This window comes from Mus caroli, unplaced genomic scaffold (genome assembly GCF_978045245.1).
Source record: "Mus caroli unplaced genomic scaffold, Mus_caroli_1 scaffold_7, whole genome shotgun sequence".
Classification (NCBI taxonomy): Eukaryota; Metazoa; Chordata; class Mammalia; order Rodentia; family Muridae; genus Mus; species Mus caroli.
In genome coordinates, this window is record NW_028227262.1 from 34,808,076 (window position 1) to 34,825,430 (window position 17,355).

At 49.6% G+C, this 17,355-nt stretch overlaps 1 protein-coding gene across 9 annotated transcripts in view; it reads left to right on the forward strand.

The window, feature by feature from the left end:
- Positions 1-17,355, forward strand: part of Atp2b2 (ATPase plasma membrane Ca2+ transporting 2) — a 299,058-nt gene that overhangs the window by 114,986 nt on the left and 166,717 nt on the right. For all 9 annotated transcript variants that reach the window (XM_085840156.1, XM_029478499.2, XM_085840155.1 and 6 more), the window contains one exon: positions 5,865-5,959. The gene's annotated coding sequence lies outside the window, so the exon portion shown is untranslated. The remainder of the gene's footprint in view (positions 1-5,864; positions 5,960-17,355) is intronic.

Consider the following 17,355-nt stretch of genomic DNA (forward strand, 5'->3'; position numbering starts at 1 on the left):
CCCTATTCCTTCCACCAAGGTCAATAGAATCTCCAGCCCCTCGCCTTGAGCCTCAAGTGAACCTCCTCTTATCACTCCATGCCTCAGCAGGCGAATAGACCCTATCCAACAGACCTGCCTTGACTCTGTTGGCAGGCAGATATCTCTCTCTCTCTCTCTCTCTCTCTCTCTCTCTCTCTCTCTCTCTCTCTCTCTCTCTCTCTCTCTCTCTCTCTCTCTCTCTCTCTCTCTCTCTCTCTCTCTGCTTCAGAGAAGCAGACAAACTGCTCCCAACAACAGGTATAAGTTTTCCCAAAGGTTTCCATTTTTGATGAATAAGAATTCAGATTCTTGGGCTGGTGAGATGGCTCAGTGGGTAAGAGCACCCGACTGCTCTTCTGAAGGTCCAGAGTTCAAATCCCAGCAACCACATGGTGTCTCACAACCATCTATAATGAGATCTGACTCCCTCTTCTGGTGTGTCTGAAGACAGCTACAGTGTACTTACATATAATAAATAAATATTTAAAAAAAAAGAATTCAGATTCTTATCTTTGGCAACAAGTGCTGCCCATTGCTTTCCTTGGAGAGATGGGCACACCCAGTACACTTTGGAGAAACTGCCTGCCAAACACCCAAGTTAAATAACCATCATTTGCCAATCATGTATGTTCAAATGGCCTTCCATGAAAACAGCCGCTACATCAGCCAGCATTGTGAAGGACTGAACATACGCTTTTCCTCCATCAGCATCCAGAGGCAAGTAGCATACACCCACTCTGTGTACTCAGGTGTGGAAAGTGCATTAAACCAACCATTCTCACCACTACATCCAGGACACTCCTGATCACAGGCATGTAGCAGGGGAGAATAGGGTGAGCCTAATACACACTGCCCACCATGGTCCAGGATCTTCACTCAACATTGCTGTTCAGCTATTGTCGGTGAAAATGGTTCATGGTGTGTTTGTGTCACTATGGGAACTGTTTTGTCTGAGACCTCCAAAAAGCTTAGGAAGGTACCTTTCTGTTGCTGTCACAGAATACCCGATGAAGGCAACTAAAGATGGCTCATAGTTGAGGGATACAGTCCACCCTGGTGGAGAAGTCAGAGTGGCAGGAGTGTGGAAAGCAGAGAAATGGGCCCTGGCACTCAGCTCACTTTCTCCTTTGTACTCGGTTTGGGACCCCAGCCCATGTGATGGTGCCATCCACATTCAGAATGGGGTCTTGCTTTTTCTTCTATTAAACGTTTGTGAGAAGGTACTACAGATGACCCTGGAGTTGTAGCCCTAGGTGACTATAAATCTAGTCAAGTTGATCATGAAATTTTAAGTATCACATAGACTTAGGAAACATTAAAGAAAACATAGAGCAGACTTTGGGTACAGAAGCCTAGAGATGTATAAGGCTGAAGTCACATGGTCGGCATGCAGCCAGTAGGAAACTGCATGACCTGGGCATGGGATTGGTTTTGTCATAGATATAAGGAAGAGTCTGTTCAGCTCACAGTTTTGAGGCCTTCATGGGTGGCTTCACTGTACAAGGTGTGGGGGAGGAAGCCAGATAAGAGAGCTCATCTTACTCTGTCAACACTTCACTCCAATGAGAACAACTAGGTTCCCACAAGATCTCTCGATGTTACTTTGAGGGCAGCATCCTAATGACCTGCCCACCTCCCTCTAGGCCACACCTCTTAAAGATCTCATCCCACCCCACCCCAGCAGCATGACTTTAAGGATCCAGATGCTAGCACAGGAACTGTTAGCAGACAGTTGGTGGTAGGTAAAGAATGGTGGGAACTTCTGCGGTTCAGAGATGTGGAGGGGAGGAGAGCAAGGACAAGGGCCAGTGCTGAAGGGGCAGGCTCAGCAGCTGGCACAGCTGGAAAGGCCCAGGGAGCAATCACATCTTGAGTCACACCATTGGTGAGGTCAGCACTGGCCAGATCTCCATGTTCCCTACAGAGACCTAGTAGAGCTGGGCCTTGAGACCCTGAGAACAATTCCAATCTGGGTTTCTAGAATTCACCAAGTCTTCAACTTCATAGGTTGACTCCAGCTAACAAGCATCCTGTCAACAACTCTAAATGGGAAAACACCCCAGAGGCTCCAGTTTCCCTTGTCACCTGACTGAAAAGAAGGTCTCTCCTGAGATAGATGAGAAGTCAGGAGACACTGACAATAGCAGGCATTCCTGGAAGATGAGCTGAAGTATGGTAGCACATGCCTGTGATCTCAGCTCTGGGAGGCTGAGGCAGATGGACTGCCATGAGTTCAAGGCCAGCCTCTGCTACATCGAGAGTTCTAGACCAACCCAGACTAAAGGGGAAAACACAAATGGAACATGAAGAGAATTCTAGAAAACTTTAGGCAGAGGAAAACACATGTTTGGTGGCTTCTACTTCCAGGCTTGAGTGGAATCACTAGCCAGAATCTCTTCTGTAAGGACAGCTGAAAGTCCCCGACACATCCAGAACAACTAGAAGACAGACACATGAAGGGGGAACACAAGCTGGCCCAGGGTGGGAAGAGGCCCCAGGATCCCACAGTGGAAACTCTGGGTCTTTCCATGACAAAATTTATCCCAGAGTCAAACTGAAGAAACTAGAACTGAGGCCTTGACAATAGTCATACCCAACAGTCCCCACCCTAGAGCAGCCTTCTTCAATCTGTGGGCTGTGACCCTTTTGGGAGTCAAATGACTTTCACAGGGGGTCACTTTAGACTATCAGAAAACACAGATTTCGCATTACGATTCATAACTGCAAAAATACAGTTATGAAGTAGCAACAAAAATCATTTTATGGTTGGGGGTCACCACAACATGAAGAACGGTTAAAGGGTCACAGCATTAGGAAGGTTGAGAGCCACTGCCGTGGAGAATGCAAGGGTCAAAGGCATACTCCAGATGCTGGCGACTGTCCCAGCCAGTCACCAAGAAACATGGAATGGGAGACGGAACCTCCACCATCAGCAGGGTATAATGCGGAAGGCCCATGGGGTAAGGACCCCAGACCCTCCAACTAGAGGGATTCCTATCCCTTCTCAGCAACAGCAAGGAACCCCCCACCAGCAGAAGCTGACCTGAAAAGGTGGGTGTGGGTCCCTATGGGAAATTAGCAAGCAAGCATTCCCCTGCATCTGCCTGAGTAGGGCAGAGGAAATAGAGGGTATGAATGAGTCTCGTGATGTGATAGGTTTCCAGGGAAGTTCACTCATATCTGAAGCACCAGGAAGAAGTCTGGCTCAGTGGAAAAGAGCCATTGACAAATGCCAACCCAGATGGCAAGAGATACAAGAACCAGCTAACAAGGATTTCACAGTAGCCAGTAAAAGCATACTTCGGGGAACTGCTCTGACTACACTAGAATCAGACTTTTAACAAATCAAAAAAGAATAGAGAAATCAAATGGAAATTTTAGAACAGAAAAGCACTCCAGAAAATTAAAATAAAATAAAATAAAAAGACCCACTCTCAGTGCTTGATAGCAGACAAGAGAGGACTGAAGAAAGACTCATTAAACCAAATATAGAATAATGGAAACTACCTGATCGAAATAACAAAGAGAAAATGTCAGGAAAAAAACGTGTCAACGGAGCTTTAGGGTCCTATGGGATTATCAACAAGGCTCCTGTCACCAGACTTGTGGAGAAAGAGAAAGAGACGGAGGCTGAAAAGTATTAGTATATGAATAAATAAAGACTGAAAATTCCCCCAAATTGATACACACACACACACACACACACACACACACACACACACCCCTCTGAAGAGCCAAGAAGCTCAACAAATCCCAAGCAGTATGAATCCATAGCAATCTACTCTAAGCAGCAAATAAGCTACTGAAAATGAAATTTAGACAATATTGAAAGAAGTGGAAGAGAAATGATATCCACTAATGGGGCGATGAAGTATTAATACCTCACATATACACGGACACTTAGTTTAAAAGAAAATCAGGGCCAGTGAATGGCTCAGCAGGGAAAGGTACCAAGTCTGAGGGACCTGAGTTTGACTCAGGACCCTGATGCCTCCCTCAAGTTGCCCTATGACCTCCAAATGACATTCAACATAAAATAAATATTTTTTTTAAAAAATCAATCAAGTCAATTAGATACTGAGCAAAATGCATGGAGAGATCCCTCTGAAGATGCTGTACAGTCAGCAAAGTGCACCTGAGAAGGCTCCCAGCATGGCTGGCCACTAGGGAACTGCAGATGGTAAACCACAGGTAGCAGCAGCCAGCTCCATCAGAATGGCAGGCCCTGATGAGAACACCAAAAGACTCAGATGTCCTCTCAGGAATGTGACACAGGACAACCACTCTGTAGGACGGCGTAAGGATCGCATTCAACACTGTGCCTCTACCATCTGATCCACCAATCATACTTCATCAGGCCATTCATTACAAATAAATGGAAACTTGTATTGACCCAGACCCCAAACAACACTGACACAACCATTCATCGCAGCCTGTTATTCATACTAGCTTCTCCAACATTGTATAATAACCTGAATAACCTTGATCACTAAATGGTTACACTGTGCCCATCCATTCACAGTCGATCACTGAATCATGCAAAACCTAGACAATAGAGCAAGGAGGTCAGGGAGGGTTGGCTCAGTGGTTATTGTGCAAGCATGAGGACCTGAGTTCAAATCCTCTATATCTTTTTAAGAAAAAAATGAGCAAAGTCACATGCATACTTGTAGCCTCGGCCCCTAGAAGGGATGAATGTTGGGCGTGCCAGCCTAGCTTCAGGTTCAGTGAGAGACTTGGTCACAAGGAAATAAGCAAGAAAATAATACAGCCTGACATCCTCCTCTGATCTCTGTACACACACACACACACACACACACACACACACACACAAAGAAAGTCTAGATCAGTCTCCAGAAAATTATCCTAAGGAAAACACAAAAAGCTAGTTTTAGGAAGTTCACCTAGCACCTGGCTTTCTGTCTCTCATGTCACTGATGAAGACTGTTCTGCAGCCAGAGAGCAGGATGAGGTGGAGAGGGAGTGAAGGAGGCCTTGTGGTGTGGGACAGTTTTGTGTCTTGACTGTGGTGATGATAACATGGAGCCACTCACAAGAGCATGCTCATGTGTGCAGCTCCTGTGAGTGTGTGCACATGTGTGTAGTTCCTGTGAATGTGTACACATGTGTGCAGCTCCTGTGAGTGTGTGCACATGTGTGCAGCTCCTGTGAGTGTGTGCACATGTGTGCAGCTCCTGTGAATGTGTGCACATTTGGATGGGCTTTAAGACAAACACGTCTAAGGTCACTTGCCTGGTTTTGAGGATAAGCTTGGTTACACAAGATGTGCTACAGATGTGGGAAGGGCACAGGGCCACTCTGTGCATTTCTTTGCAGCCTCCTCTGAAGTGATATAACTATTTCAAAATAAAAAGTGGCAAAGAAATTAATAGAGAGATGACAGATATGTGGCTGGATGGATGGGTGGGTGGGTAGTCGAGAAGCAGGAACTCTGAGAGGTTGGACTCTTTGTGCAGGGAAGGTCTCTCTCTCTCTCTCTCTCTCTCTCTCTCTCTCTCTCTCTCTCTCTCTCTCTCTCTCTCTCTCTCTCTCTCTCTTTTCCTCAGAGTGCATACCATGACCATTCCAACACATCCCCCCTCACAGCCCAGGCAGCCACAGATGGGGTGATGTCCCTCAATTACTGCCGACTGGTGCTCTTGCTTCCCTGAGATGAGCTTAGAACCTGGGAGGGGAGAGGCCCACGAGGCAGCCTTAAGGAGCAGATGGCCTGAGATCTATGTGTCTGGGCCAGCCAATGGGGGAGGAGCAACCTGCTCTCAAGAACACGCTTCCATCCTCACCCAGCAGTTCTAACCATGACCATTTCTCCCCCTTTCCAGAGCTGAACTTGGTCACACAGTCCCTAGAGCCGGCAAGACATGGGCTCCACTGTGCAGCTCCTGGCGCCTCTGATGTAACCAGAAGATGTGTAGGGGTGAGTCAAAGACTGGTGTCTTTGGAGAGGGGAGTGCAGTGTGGGAAGAAAGAAGCTAAGTGTGTGTCTGCGTGTGTGCACCTGCATGGGTAGAGGGTGCTGGCAGAGGCTCTACTGAGCAGGAACTTAGTGTATTTGAGAGCAGCCACCTTCCTCTGCCACCCTGTTGGGTATACATGTATCAGTTATTTAGCACTTGGTGGGTTTTGGAAATTTACAGAATCTCTTTGGCATTGGATTGGGGTGCCGTAGAGAGTGCAAGTCAGCTTCGTGTCTGTCATCTGACTGGCCTGGTTGCAGTCCTGGGTCTGTTCTTGTCCTTCCTGCTGTTGGTGATCCATGCAGATCCAACACGTCCTCTGCCTAGGGAGGACAGACAGCTGCCCCCAGCTCCTTTTCTACCAGCTGGACTGACATGAAGCTTCAGAGGTGGAGCTCAACCTGGCTTGCTGTGACATGCACTGAGAGTTTCAAGGGGTCAATGCTATCCAGCAGGGTGGCAAGGGCATAGGTGGGGTCTGAACTCAGGTCTGGGTTCAGAGTGTTGGTTTGGCCACTGAGGCTGCCTCTCTGGGTCTTGTTTCCTTCATTTGTAATGTGGGGACAATTGGGGGCCATCTTGTAATAGTCGGACAAGGGTGTTCCTCTAAAGTGCTGGGCAGAGTGGCTAGGACACACCAGGTGTCCATACATGTTGACTGAATGGTCATGCCATGTGCCTGATCTATGCTCACTGGAGAACCGGGCCACTTTCAGGATCAGGATGTCCCCAGGCAAAGCCAGCGTGGATGGAAGGTCTTTCAGGGTCCCCCGGTAGAGACCATGCCTCTTCTGTACTCCACAGACCTTCCTCTGGGCCCCTGGTTTTGCTTCACTGTGTCCATATGTAATATATAAACTTTGGGGGTTTTGCCCTGTGCATCCACAGCTGCCGACGATGCTCATCCTCCTGCCTCAGACCTAACTTCTACTCCATGAGCACATCCTCTGCCTAGCGGAGTCACGGCACCTGAATTTACATCAGAGTGGGTTTCACTTGTACCCTCTCTCCTGTCCCCGGCATCACTCTCATGAACTTTGGTTTCTTGTCCAAGCGCTTGGGGACTAACCGTATCATTTCCAAACATTCTATAATTGCTCACATAGCTGTTTAATGCAATCTCTTAAATGCCAGGCAAGTGATAAGTCAGAACAGATAAATAAGCATCCAAACCCAGCAGTTTCAGGTGGGTACAGGTAAGAAAGGGGCTAGATGGCTTCTAATGGACCATCTACAGTAGGAGGAGGTGACAGGACCCCCAATGTGTCACAAGGCTTCCTATGCCCATAGTTGGCAACCACCCGGCAGACTTTCTTCAGTCTGTGAAGATACATCATCTTCTCTTGCATCAGGGATATTCAAAGCCCAGGCTCTGCCGCCTGGTCACTTGTCTGTCTGAGCATCTTCTGCATTTGCTCACACATCCTGGCTACCCTCAAGAATGGATCAGACATGATCCCCATCCTCTTAGTGCTGGCTCTACAGCAGACAGTAAAAACCAAGTGCAAAGTACAGCTTCCAAATGTGATATTTTGTGTCCTTTTTTGAAGGACGCAAAATGGGCTAATAAGCTGAGAGGTAGCAAGTTGTCAGAGAGGAGTGTACATCTGAGAAAAGGTCTCAGTGGTGGAAGTGACTGAGGTATGATGCAGGCCTGGGGCCCAGGAGAGTGACAGGGTAGATGTGAAGGCTCCTAGGATCATGTGGGGCTGGGAGCAGGGGGACAGTAGGAAGGGCAAGAAAGCCAGGCAAGAGCATCCAGGCCCAAGGCAGGCCTTGTAGACAGAGAAACCTGGGGATGGCCAGGCAGAGCCCATGGGGTTCTTAGAGGAGCCTTATGCAGTATTGGAGCTGTTAGGTCTCAGGCGTGGTGGGAGATGAGGAATATCATAGTACCTTGGACAGGAGGGGCAAGGAATGCAGGGAAGAAACCATGTCAGCTCGAGATCCAAGATCCTAGTGCATAGAGAGGGCTACATGGCTCCTTCTCAGCCTTCCAGTCTCAGGAATTCATTTATAGAAGGTGACTCCACCTTTGGGAGCCATTCAAAGTGACTCTAATTCCAATGTGGCAGCTGATTATGATAGCCGGTAGGGATCATAGTCACACAATGCCACTAATAGCACCTAGATGCCACTAAGCGTGGCTAGCTAACTGTTAAACCAACTTGACCCAGGCTAGAATCATTTTGGAACAGGGGACCTTAACTGAGAAAATGCCCCCACCAGATCAGCCTGTGGGATAGATGTGGGAGGGCCCAATTTACTGTGGATAGTACCAACCCTGGGCAAGTGGCTCTGGGATGTATAATGTATCAAGCTGTACAAGCCATGAGGAACAAGGCAGTAAGCGATGCCCCTCCATGGCCTCTACACCAGTCCCTGCCTCCTGGTTCCAGCCCTGTTGGAGGTCCTGCCCTGACCCCCCTCAGCAAGGGAGTGTGATTGGAGAGGTGTGAGCTGAAATAAACCCTTTCATCACCATGTTTATGGTCATGGTGTTTCATGATAGTAATAGAAACCCTAAGACAGTATACTCTGTGAGCCAGGCACTGGTACATGTGTCCCTGATCCTCTCAGGCAGCCCAGGACATACAGGGGTTTGTTGGTTTCTTAATCCCCATTCACAGACGAAGACTCCAGGGCATGGACTGATGAAATCAAACGTCCAGTGTTGCTCAGGTAGGAGAAGGCAGAGCAGGCTTCTCAGCCCGTGTGTGTCCTGAGTCCAAGCTGGATAAGATGCACTCACATTAACAAAAGCAACAGTGCCTATGCTCCCGACCCCCCCCCCAAGACTCAGGCATGGTCTGTGCTTGCAAACAACTCACCATTTAGCCTTTGCGAGGTCCTTTAAGGTTGGTGGTGCCATGACCCTTGTTTTAAAAGGCCAAGTTGAAACATAGTGTCTCATACCCCAGGTAAAATGCAATTCCTGGCAATCAGAGAGAGTCCAGGTTTGGAGTGGAATTGGAACTAGCCATCAGCCCGGCTCCATCTAAGTCTGGGCAAGACCTTCACCAGGTTCTCATGCACCCTGGACCAGGCATGGCCTGAACCCTCAGAATCATGTTCTAGGAGGCTTTAGAGCTCCCTACCTCAAGAGCCCTGGGAGAGGGCTGATTCATCCTCCTCTGAATCTCCTCACTGCTCAGGACCAGAGCAGAGGGACCTTCCAACATAGAAGGTCAGCTGTCCAGCAGCCTTGGAAGGATCATACACTAGAGCCACCCCCAGGAAAGCAGTATCCTCTCTTCCCATAAGGGAGTCACAGCCCTCACCCCTCTCAGAAGGAACAGAGAGACAGACAGACAGACAGACAGACACAGACAGAGAGACACAGAGAGTGATAGAGAGAGAGCTGAGCCATCCATACCTGTGTAGGCACATCACCTGAACCACCACAGCCAGTCGTGGTAGAAACCACAGGTGTCTCCTTCCGAATAAAAACATTTAACTGACAGATCTTCCACATCCAAACAGCATATTAAGCTGATCATAGGGAACCATTCCTGAAATGCAATACACCCAAAATTAGTGGAAAAGTAGGAGCAGAAACCAAGGACGCATGTGATGACTCAAACATAAAATGATGAACGTGAGGAGTATTAGCCAGGTGTGGAGGTCCACAGCTGTAATCCTGATACTCAGGAGGCCAGCCTAGGCTACCTTGTGTCAAAAACCAAACAGAAACAACTCAGTTCTCTTTAAGCTACCAACAATACGCTGTAGCTCAGTATCTGAGAGGGACCAGCGGGCCCCAGTCGCTAACATAACATGGTGCAGCACTGGCTCACAGCCCAGCTGCATCTTCCCACCTACTTAAGCCATTTCCCTCTGACTTCCAAAGCCTAATGCAGCATTGGCATCATGTAATAGCCCTTGTGTAGTTCAGGGACTAACAAGGGGAGAGCCTGTATCTGTTCAGTATCGGTCCAATTAAGAAAAGAAAAAAGCTGGGGCCAGCGAGATGGCTCAGCAGGCAAAATGCTTGCGGTGCAACCCTAGTGACCTTCATTCAGTCCCTGAATCCACATGGTAGAAAGGACTGACCCCACCCAGTTGTCCTCCAACCTCCACACACTCAGGCTGTGGCACATGCGTGCCCACATACACACACTAATACTAATAGTAAATATATTTACTTATTTACTGATTGATTGAATTTTTGAGACAGCCTCAGTATATAGCTAGCCCTGGCTAGCCTAGACACCTAAGTCTATCTGTCTCTGCCATCACCATCTTATAAAACAATGTAATGCTTTCAAGCCTTGGTTAAGCCTGTGGATGTGGAGTTCACGGGAATGGGCACTGGCTTTAATGCCAGGTGAGTCTGGTGCTAGGCCTATAAGGAGGAGCTTTGCAAGCAGACCTGCCTGAGCGAGGCTGTGGAAGCACCAGAAGATGCTAGCTGTATCTGCAGAGGGAGCTTGAGAAGTTCCCACAGTTCAGGTTTCCTCAGGACCCTCACCATGGCCACACTACTGAAAAGTCCAAATCACAGGGGCAGACAGAGCCCAGGGGTTGCCGCAACACCTCTCAGAGCCTGGGATCAATGTGTGGATGCTGGGAGCCATACCATGCCGTGCCATCTTGGTGAGATGTCCCTGTGTCACCAACCAAATATGGGTCCTGCTGGCACTGTCCTGAGCAGCTTATTGTCATTCCCCTGCCTCAGTAGCATTTTCTTTCAAACAAGAATAAGAAGCCTACTTTCTGTGGGTGTCGGGGACTAAGTAGGAGAAAAAACATGGGGTACCTAGCTTGGTACATGCTTGGTAGTTCTGGTTCCCTAGTGACCTTGAGTTAGCAGGACCCTTCCCTGTGGGGCTGAGTCGGTCTCTTGCCTGTTCACTTTGCTGTCTGTGATTGGTTCTCTAGAGTTGCTGTGACACAACTATAAACTGACTTAAACTGGTTTAAAGTCACTGAATTCCACTCTGAGGGGACCAGAAGCACGAGATGAAGGCATCCATGGCTTACTCCTCCAAAGGCCACGGGGCCGGTTCATTCTGAGCCTCCCTCTTAGCTCCCCGTAGCTTGCTGGCTGTCTCTGACCTTCCTTGGCATGTAGACGTGTTCCCCCCACGCCCTGCCATAGCCTCTTCTTCCTGCTGCACGTCTGTCTCTCTGTCCAAAGGTCCCATCTTATGAGAAAGCTAAGTCCCATCAGGCCAGGGCCACCTTATGGCCTCATGCCCACTTCCATTATGGAAGACCATATTTCCAAATGACGCTACGTCCATACAGCCTGAGGATTAGGGCTCCCACATGCATGTTAGACAAGACATTGTTCGCTCCCTGATTGCTTTGTGACTGTGTTGATCTCCAGTGCCCATGAATTTACTTATGACTTTGGGAATCCCAATGATTCAAAGACAATTACATCATTTTCTAAGATGAAAATGTTCCTCAAATTTTCTGCTCCTTTAGCTCCCAGGGGCTGTCCTGCCAGCTTCTGGCTTCATGGGGTCTATCTGGGTCCTCCAGTCAAGCTCTCCCATGAAAAGCAGGAAAATTTGAGGCTGTTCTTTTTTCAGCACCACTGGCCACTCGACACCAGGACGGCATGACAAGCCAGGGGCTCCATCTGTGGGGTAGTCTCATGTAGGAATGTGGGTAGGAATACCACGGCACCAGGGTCCTCCCCAGAAATGGTCTTTATGGAGTGAGGGAGTCTAGAAGCCCTGAGGGCTCCACCTACCCCTGGCATCCACATACACTGAGAATGCCCTCAGGACATGGGAGTTAGAAAGAGACCCCGACATTGCCCAGTTGATCTGGAATAGGGGGAGGGGTAGACGCCTGTGTTCTTTTTAATTCCTTACTGTTCACCCTCTCCTGGCCTCTTGGGGGTCTGGAGAGGTGAAATAAGTTATCTCTATCTTTAATCTGGTACCCTCCCTGTGCTTCAGCTGAAGGCTGTCTGTCTGCACCCCCATCTGATCCAGCACTAGGAATCACTGACCCTGTGAATGGGTCTGGGTGCATCAGGCCAAGATAGAAGCAATCTGGGGTTCTGAGTTCAAATCCAAGTCCAAAAGTTCTAGTAATTCTTGGCACGTCCCCAGCCCCAGTTTCTCAGTGGCCAAGTAGACCTGGTTGCTATATCCCAAATAAGGGGTGTCTATGAAGAGCCCAAGCAGGGCTCAACATCCTGTAGGCACTCGGCGCTCTCTGGTCTTTAGATTCTTCTCTGATAACAAGGAAGATTATACAGATGGGTTCAGCCAGCTATGCCTGACTCCCGGGGTCAGCCTCCAGGGAGTCCAGTGTCTCTATTTGCCAGCCAAAGAGGCTGAAGCAGAGCTATGCTACTCAAACTTGCCTATGGCTGCTCTGGCTTGCGAGGAGATACCCACAGCCTCTAGCCATACAGACCCCTGTACCTCACACAGTACCTCCAACCCAGCTCCTCATTCCATTGGTTCCTGGGCTCTGAGACTTCAGGACAGTCACAGTGGGAGGAAAGGCTCACTGCCTGCATGCAGAACCCTCTTCCTCTGGCATTCTTGTCATAGGTGAGACCCAGCCTCAAGCCTGTTCTTGCCTTACCACCATCTCCTCAATAGTTTGAGCCAGGAAGAGGTGAAAACAAGAAAACACAAGGAAGTGGAGGGCACACGCCATAGTAAGGAGCACACAAATGTGAAGGTGAAATCTGGCTCTGCTGGGCAGCCCTGGGCCACTCATCTCCCCTCTCTGGTTGACTAATATGTAGATGGACTGTCGACAAGATCACAGGTTGATGTACAGACAACATAGTTCATGTGGCTTTCCCAACCTATGGCTGCTTCCTCACCATGGCTGCACCAGCCTACCGTTACATCAGGCCTTGCCCCTCACTCAGCCCCCTGACATCATTCAAGCAGCCTAGACAGTTGTCCAACCTGAGGAGACCATGGAAAGGGGTCACCTGGGTTCTTCCATCCTGCCTTCCCTCCACGTATCTTTGATGGGGCTTGGGGAATCTAGAGAGAGGTAGGGTGGCACAAATACCGGCTGGCTGTGGAGCCCTTTCAGGGGCCTCACTTTAACTCCTTTGCAGCCTGGGCACAGCATCCTCCACTCTCTGAGCTGCTGAGTGCTGAGCAGATAGCTTGTACACAGGGACCTTCCAGAGACACCAGCACTGGATTTGAGCTGAGAAGAGAGACTTAAGGGAGAAAGAAGTTATTTGGGTTCATAATTCTATAGCTCATCATGGTGGGGAAATCACAGCAGCTGAGGCGTAGGGCAGTTGGGCCTGTTGCATGCAAAGTCAAGCAGCCCCATGCAATGAACACTGTCGCTCAGCTCACTTCCTCTTATCATTCAGTCCAGGGCCTGAACCCATGCAATGGTGCCACCTCGAGCTTAGGGTGGGTCTCATCACCCCACATAACCCAGTCTCAAAGCTCCCTCACAGACATATGCCATAATAATTAACCATCACAGCTGCACACTGCCATTCTGGGGCTCCTGGCTCCCCATCCCACAACCCCACACACCCACACCTACACCCATTCCTCAGCGCTGCTCAGCATCAGTAGGAGAACCAAAAGCAGGCTTGGCATTTCTCTGCTGGCCGAGAGTCACCAAGCTTACAGGTCTATTTGTGAGCAGGAGCCAGGGCTCCTCCACAGCCTCGCCCAGTGCTAGAAGCTTCCCAAGTCACTAGCCATCTCTTAATGTCTTCCAGGTCAACTGCCAGGGCAGAGACTTCTTTCTGAGGGCAGGGGTGGCTCACAGGGCATTTCCTGGTGAGCCACCATGTAGTTGCTGGGAATTGAACTCAGGACCTCTGGAAGAGCAGCCAGTGCTCTTAACCACTGAGCCATGTCTCCAGCCCCTTATTTCCCAGTTAAGTCACCCTAGAGCACCTTTCTCTGGCTGTCATGACTCCTGCTCTCTGCACCATGGGTTCACTAGAGGATGGGCCTTGCTTGGATTCCACATGCCCTCTTCCCTGGAAATATACCCCAGATCACTTGCACCCAGTGAAAACCAGTCACCCCACCCCACAGCTCTCTAGATATCCCTTTGATACAGAGGGACTCAAACAACATCTCCTGCAGGGACTTGTCTATGAGTTTATCTAATAGGGCATTTTCTCAAGTGAGATGCCTTCTTCCCAGATGCCCCCAGCTTGTCAAGTCAAGTTGATGAAAAACTAACCAGCACACAGGGATTGAACTTAGGTGCTCTCAGACTTGGCAGCAAGCCCCCTTCCAGTGGACTGTGGATCCCTAAGGAGGCATAGAGTGGCTAAAAGGGTCTGGGTATTAGCTTCAAAGAGGTTTGTCTGACTTAGAATGTCTGATCTACTTTCTCCTAGCTGTGTGACGCAGAAGAACAAGTCTAACCTCTCTGAGCATAAGGCCCAGGTTTCATTTGTCTCTGTAACCTCCGTTCCTCAGCTACAGCTACAGCAGGTGCTTGGCACTTGCTGAGGAAAAGGAGCACAAAGAGACTGTTGGGGGCTGGCGAAATGGCTCGGCAGGTAAAGGTGCTTGCTGCCAAGCCTGAAGATTGGAGTTCAGTCCCTGTGTGCCAGTTAGTTTTTGTCAACTTGACACCACTGGGGCCATCTGGGAAGAAGGAATCTCAATTGAGAAATGCCCCATCAGACTGACCTGTATGAAAGTCTGTGGAGGCATTTTCTTGATTAATGGTTACTGTAGGCGGGCCCATCCCACTGTGGGTGCTGCCACCCCTGGGACAGGTGGTTTGGGGTTGTCTAAGAAAGCCACAAAGAACAAGTCAGTAAGCAGCACTCTTCCTTGGCCTCTGGTTCAGATCCTACCTTCAGGTTGCCTTCTTGAATTCATGCCTTTACTCCCCTTCAGAATGGACTATAAGATGTAAGCTCAAATACACCCGTTCCTTCCCAAGTTGCTTTTGGTCACAGTATTTATCACAGCAGTGGAAAACAAACTAGAACAGCCTGGGATCCACATTGTAGAAGGAAAAAATTCACTTCTGTAAGTTGTCCTCTGACCTCCACATGTGCCGCACACCTAAACAAACAAACAAACAAATGTCATTTTAGAAAATTAAAAGGCTGTTGGGTAAATTAAATTATGTGATAGTCCCATAAGAATAGGACACATGCACCCACGCGCACGTACATACTCACACACATGTGCGCACACACACACACACACACACACTGTAGAGCGTCAAATTGCCACTGGGGGCGCCGTTGCTCTCATTCCCTGAACAGGCAGCCTTCATCCAGAAAGGATTCATATGGTCTCAGCTTCAACCATAATCTTAACTAAGGGTTAGGAAGTAGAGGAAAAATGAGAACTAGACTCATCAGGGGTGAGTTCCTGATATGTAAAACACTTTAAATGGCATTCATGCAGAGCAAGAGGTGACGGCCACCTGGGAACTCACTCACCTGGAAAGGGGCTAATTCCTCAGGATGTTGGGGAGTTGGACAAGACACTCCCTGGGGAACAATGAGTGTTTTCTTTTTGTTCTTGATAAACCAGAGTGGCCGGGTGTGTTCTCAGGGAACAAGTAAGGAGTGTTCAGGCCAAGAGATGGATGGCTGCCAGGCTCCACTGCCTTTTCCCCCTAAGCCAGAAAGGCTTCCTGGAGGAGGCATGTTCTGGGCTTCTTGGCCCAGGCCTGCTCATGGGCTGACCTTCACTAGCCTCTCACAGTCACATGGCCATCCATCAGAAGCCTCCTCAGGCAGGGTAACTGTAGCCCTCCTGGCCAGCCTTCCTCCAGTTCCCAGCGCAGCCCTTCACCAGCTGGTTGTACAGGCTGTCCTCAGAAGAAAGGAACTTCCAGGTAGCTGGCCTTCAGCCAGGCTGCTGCAGATAGGATCAGGGGGCTGTGGAGGAAGCCAGGCCATGTCTATTACCCACACTGCTTTTGGCAGAGTCCTGTGTTTTGTCAGGGAATGGAAGAAGCCAGTCCCCAATCTCTGGTGCCCAGCCATGCTCCCCGCCCCTTGCCAGCCTGGCTTCCCCCTCTTGCCAGTCCCTAGACCAGAAAGAGAAGCAGCTAGGGACCAGGGGCACTGCCTGCTTCACCTGCCAGGGAGGGGCTTCCTCAGCGGGCATAGCCAAAGGCTACAGACGACTGGATTGCCGGCTCTGACACCAAGAAGCCAGAGTGGGAGTTTGTGTTGGGGGGCCTGGAACTCAGAAGATACCCCAAGCAGGAATCCCCATCATCTCTGGATCAGGTATGAGAGGCTGGGTTTATGGGACTGCCAGTGTGCCGGGGAGCCTTGGTCTCTGGGGAAGGCAGTAGGCCAGGTGGAAATGCCCAGCATTAGGGGAGACAACCTAGAAGTTGGCGCCTTGGACCAGAGGGAAGCTGGAGGGATGTGTAAGCTCAGTGGATGGTAAGAAGGGACAGTCCCTGACTTCCCACAGCTAGCCCTCCAAAAGGCTGCTAACATATGTGAATGGGCAGAGGGCCAGGCCACCTCCCGTGCTGATACGCTTGAGCCACTTACGACACTTCTTTCAGGTCTCTGTGCCTCTGCTTTCGGCCCTGAAAATTGGAGAGGGGGAAGTAATGAGTGTCATAAGTCACAAAAGTGACATGACCACTGTGAGGCTCAAATGATTCGACAGCTGTGTCCGATGCACACAGGTGTACACTGGCACTTGTGCCCACTGCAAACATGGCTTCAGCCCCGGGGCCAGTAAGTCCATAGTGGAAGCTGTTCTGATGCCTGTAAGGCATCCTGGGCCTTCCTGGGTGGCTGCAGAAGAGGCCTAGGGTGCGGTCTCACACCCCGAATCAGTCACAGCGGAGTTTGAATCTTCTAGCTAGCATGTCTCAGATTAGTGCCCAGCTGCCAATACTATCTGCCTCACATAATGTGCAATGGTCACTGGGGTGGGACCGTTGCATGGGTGCTTAGAAGCATGGGTGGGCCGTGTGCATGAAGGCTGGCCCTGTTCCCTGTGTGTCAGATGCCACCGCCATCACTATCCCTCTTGTCACTGTTGGCCCTTGTAATGGTCACTGGGAAAGGGAGACTATGAGAGAGGCAAGGGTTTGCCCAGTGTCTTAATCCAGAGAGCAGACAGTACACAGCCCTGCTCCAGGCCCTGTTTCCCTTACCACTTCTTAGTCCTTGCTGATCGTGTCCCCTCTCTGCTGACCTGTTGCAGGTGACTGTTTGCCCTGCTAAATTGCTTGGTATAGCTGTTGCAAGAGGTTCAGTGAGCCCTTGGGACCATATCCTTCATGACCTCCTTGCTTCTGGGCAAATTTAACATATCTGACAGTCTAGGGATAGCATGCAGAGGAAGATGACATTCCCCCAAGAGACTGGACTTGCAGAGCCTAGGTTGGGGTTTCGCCTTGTCTCCATGGTATCCATGACACCCAAGAGCTC